Raw genomic sequence first — 5306 nt, forward strand, 5'->3', positions numbered from 1 at the left:
AATTCCTGGTCAGGGCACATGCCTGGGTTGCGGGCTCGATCACCAGTGTGGGGCATGCAGGAGGCAGCCGATTAATAATTCTAGCTCATCGTTGATGTTTCTATCTCTCTCTCGCTCTTCCTTCCTCTCTGAAATCAATAAAAATATATTTAAAAAAAGAGAAGGAAATCTTACCTTCTGCAACAGCAGGGATGGACCTGGAGATTAGACAAATACCATATGATCTCACTTACATGTGGAGTCTAATGAACAAAATAAACTGATGAACAAAACAGAAGCAGAGGCATGGATACCTGGGACAGACAGCTGTAGGAGGGAAGGGGTGTGGGAGGGACTGGATAAAAGGTGAAGGGATTACCCAAAGGACATATATGCATAACCCATAGACACAGACCAGGGTGGTTGTGGCCAGAGGAGGCAGGCTGGATGGAGGTGGGCAAAGGATGGGAAAATGGGGGACCTTAATAGTGTCAACAACAAAAAAGACCGTGGCAACTACCCCATATAATTTAGCCCTTGTTGAAAGACTGGAATGAGGTCATTTGTAAGGGCGATCCTTTTAAAACACAGGGAAAGGAGATGTAGCGAGATGAACCATGGTCTGTTCTCAGCCAGCTGTGAAGTGTGGAAGCCAACATTTGAATCAGGGCAGCCTTCTTTCAGATGCTGTGATGTAATTTCCTCTGCTAATCAACTCCCATAGACACCCCCTCCCACTCCCACCCAGGCATCAGGTGCAAAAATAAGGACATTTCAGAAGAGAAGGACCAACTGGTTAAACCCAGAATAAAGTCTTCCATGAAGCTGGGAGGCAGGCAGATGAAGTGAAATGGGTCAGAACCTGGTGGGCCTCTGAGGCTGTGGATGGTTGGGAAACACTCATGGAGTAACTCCAGTGGGAAGAGAAAAGTTATACCTGCCATGGGATCCAAAATCACAGCAATGAAACACATCTTACACCAATGTAGTGTATTTACACACCCAAGTGTTCAATGGTTGTATTTACATTGAGATGTAACTGTGGGACCCTTATGTGTGGAATCAAAAGAACAAAATACAGTGGGGCCTTGACTTAGGAGTTTAATTCGTTCAGAGACCGAGCTCATTAAGGAGCTCATTAAGGAGCCCTTTAACTCAAATTACTCTATCAACTGAATGCAAAAAATCGGCCGAGAGACAGCTGGTATCTCAAAAAACTTGTTAGTCGGGACACTCGTAAGTCAAGACCCCACTGTAAATGAAGAAACAAAACAGGAACAGACTCATAGACACAGGGAACAGATTGCGTAAGGGTTGCCAGAGGGGAGGAGAGTTGGGGGGGGGGCTGGGTGACAAGGGGGAAGGGATGAACAAGTACAAGTTGGTAGTTATAAAATCGTCACAGGGATGTAAGTCACAGCATAAGGAATAGAGTCAATAATATTGTAACGACTATGTTTGGGGCCAAATGGTTACTAGACTTGTCGGGGTAAAGCACATCATAAGTTATATAAACATCTACCCACTGCGCTCTACACCTGAAGCGAATATAAAATAGTGAATATCAGTGTAATTTAAAAAATGTTAATCAACAAAAGAAACGTTAGCGGCAGATTCTTAGGACTGGTCTTGACCTTCTGGTCTTTAACTGGCCTGCGTTTTATTTGTCCGAGGACATATTTCCTGGAACAACGATTCAGCTGCCTTGTGGAGACCCGTCAGAGAAGGACCCCAACTAATCTTTGTGTTTGTCAGATGAGATCTTAAGAAGAGCAATTTCAGGGGAACGGTAGGGCAAGAAGCTTGAAGGGCAGAAACATGCATGAGGTGTCTTGACGGGGAGGCATGGGCATAAAATAAATGGAAAAACAAATCTCTCTCTCTCTCTCTCTCTCTCTCCCTCCTCCAGCCTCTCAGACCAATTTTAAAAAATATCTGTATGTGCCCAGCTGGCATGCCTCAGTGGTTGAGCATCAGCCTATGAACCACAGTTATACTTCTATTTCTAGAAACTTGGCTAAGAGAGTGAAATTAGAGATTCGATACCGGCTTTAGGGAAAACGGGAGCTTGGATCTGGCTTCATATGGCCACACATTAGCCCGTTGACCACGGAGTGTGTCTTTTACCCTTAAAAACGTTCGCTGCAAGTAGCACCTGTTTTAGACAAAACAGGTTATTTCATGTTGTTCTCATCTGGCCAAAGTTAATCCAACTTACATTTATACCAGTGATCTTAGGAAACTGAGCTTCAGCAAGAGGAAAAAAAACTTCAAAGTTATAGGAGTCATGGTCAGAGGGGAATCTGACTTGAAACTTCAAAGATTTAACACGCAAACATTCAAAGAAAAAGAGAGGAGCCATATTTATTGTAGACTTAACAGCTGAATGAAGACAGAGAGACATGGAGTAAAGAAGAAGCCGGGATGTTACTCACCTCACCAACACCCGGACCCATTCTCCGGCCACGACCACGACGTCTGAGGTTTGGAAACCCACCTATAAGAAGTGTGTTTTTCCACTCAAGCTCTGGGATTGGCCCGCTGCTGAGAACTTCCCGCCTCCAGCGTGATTACTGATAGGTGGAGACCCTTTCTCTAATTTGGGCATCCATTCCCGGTGTTCTCACCCTTGGCTGCGTGTTAAACTCACCTGCTTCGAGCATCGTTTCAAAGTACCAAGGCCCAGAGAGTCTGACGTCTAGGTCAGGGAGGGCTGTCCAGATGTAGGGGTGCTCTTAAAGAGTCCCAGGTGATTGCAATTGGGGCCAAGCTTGGGAATCAGGGCTTGGAACCTTCAGCTGTGATTAGCTGCTTCCTGCTGTCATACAGATATTTTAAAAAACTGATGAGAGAGAGAGAGAGAGAGAGAGAGAGAGAGAGAGAGAGAGAGAGATGGATTTGTTGTCCCACTTATGCTGCATTATTCATTGGTTGATTCTTGTATGTGCCCTGACCACGGATTGAACCCACAACCTTGGTGTGTGGGGAGGATGCTTTAACCAACTGAGCTACCTGTCCAGGGCCAATATATATTTTTAATTTTTGAAAGTACTTTTATTTTACATTCAAGATCTGGCCTGTATTTCACACTGGCACATATCGGTTTAGATAAGTCACATTTCTGGTATTCAATAGCCATGTGTGGCTAATGGCCATCATATATATGGGTTGGGTCTAAAGCAGTGGTTCTCAACCTTCTGGCCCTTTAAACACAGTTCCTCATGTTGTGACCCAACCATAACATTATTTTCGTTGCTACTTCATCACTGTCATGTTGCTACTGTGATGAATCATAATGTAAATATCTGATATGCAGGATGGTCTTAGGCGACCCCTGTGAAAGGGTCGTTCGACAGCCAAAGGGGTCGTGACCCACAGGTTGAGAACCACTGGTCTAGATCCAGGGACAGGAGAGTGATCCTGGCTTTAAAACGAGGAGAGTTGCTCTAGCTGGTTTGGCTCAGTGGATAGAACATCGGCCCTTGGACTACAGGATCCCAGGTTTGATTCTGGTCAAGGGCATGTACTTTAGTTGCAGGATCAATCCCTGGCCCTGGTGGAACATGTGCAGGAGGCAATCAATTGATGTGTCTCTCTCTCTCTGTCTTTCCCCCTCCCTTCCTCTCTCTCTAAACATCAATGGAAAAATATCCTTGGGTGAGGATTAACAAAAAAACAAAACACAAACAAACAAAAAAATGGGGAGGGTCAAGGGACCCAAAGGGTTGGTTTCCTGGCATGAGGTTATTTCTCTGAGATTCTATATCTATCTATCTACCTCCCTCCCTCCCTACCTATCTATCTACCTATCTGTCTATCTATCATCTATCAATCATCCATGTATCTATCAATCTCATCTATCTATCTATCTATCTATCTATCTATCTATCTATCTATCATCTCTATCTCTCAAGAATCCCTCAGTAAGAGAGAGACACCCATGGGCCCTCTGACTTGATAACCAACCCACCAATAGCTGTCTTTCAGGTGATGGTACTCAGAGAGGGACATCCATCCCTCCAAACCTTTCTAGGCTGTGCAAACTTGGTCAAGTTTCTTAACCCCTGTGCCTTAACTTCCTCATAGGTAGATGGGGACAACAACAGCATCTGCCTCATAGGATAAGGATATTTTAAATGAGTCACTACTTGTAATGGATTTAAACAGTGTGTGGAAGGAAGGAACTATTACAAATATATTCTGTTTAAAGATAAACATTTCCCATGTGCCTCAGATGAGATACTGGCAAATGTCCTATAGGGCAGGGGAGGTTGGGGGTGGGGGGGAGCAAGCAGGCAAGCCAAAGGAAAGGAAAGGAGGTAAATTTATTTATCTTAATTCAGTGGTAACAGGGGAAAGATATAGTGGCCACTGGGATGACTGGGGTATTCTCAGCAGAACAAGGAGAACAAAGACTGAATTTCTAAAATTTTATTTTTCAACCACAGTTTATATTCAACACCATTCTGCACCCATCTCAGATGCACAGCAAAGTGGCCAGAAAACCATGCACCCTACAGAGTGGCCCCTTGCTTCCCACAGCACCCACCTGGCCCCATACTTTCAAGTGTACAATTTTCTATAATACATCATCTGCATATTGTATTTTGTGTTCACACCCCAAGTCAAGTCTCCTTCCATCCCCATTTGTCTCCTCTTTACCTTCTCCTATCTTCTCCCATCCTCTTTCTCTCTGGTAACCACAATACTGTTGTCTGTGTATATTAGGGGTTTTCTTTGCTTGACCTCTTCACCTTTTTCACCCAGCTCCCCAACACCCCACCCCTCTGACAGCTGCCAGTCTGTTCTCTGTATCTATGAATCTATTTCTATGTTGTTTGTTTGTTTTGCTCATTAGATTCCACATATCAATGGGATTGTATGGTATTAGTCTTCCTCTGACTGGCTTATTTAATTTAGCACAATACTCTCCAGGTCCAAAAGCCAAATTTGAAATGAAATAGTCAACAGCTCCATTTTCAGAGCAGTGTTTCAGAAACTCAGGCATCTTCAACTTCTGAGACACTTCACGCTGGTTAGAATACAGCATGTCATCTATGTAATGGATATATGAGGGTCATCTGGTCGACCACCTTATACTCAAGGACTGGAGAGCAACATAGGTCCACACTGGGAGTCTGGGAAAACACTTCTCTGTTAAAAGAAATCATTGCATGACTCATAGGTGAGAATATTTGCTCTTGAAAGTAAAAATATTCCTTATCATAGCATGTGTTACAAGGGAAATTGAGATGGCGTGTCCAGTGTTCAAAGTTTTCCTTCCTTCCTTCCTTCCTTCCTTCCTTCCTTCCTTCCTTCCTTCCTTC

This window comes from Myotis davidii, unplaced genomic scaffold, assembly GCF_000327345.1.
Source record: "Myotis davidii unplaced genomic scaffold, ASM32734v1 scaffold1157, whole genome shotgun sequence".
Lineage (NCBI taxonomy): Eukaryota > Metazoa > Chordata > Mammalia > Chiroptera > Vespertilionidae > Myotis > Myotis davidii.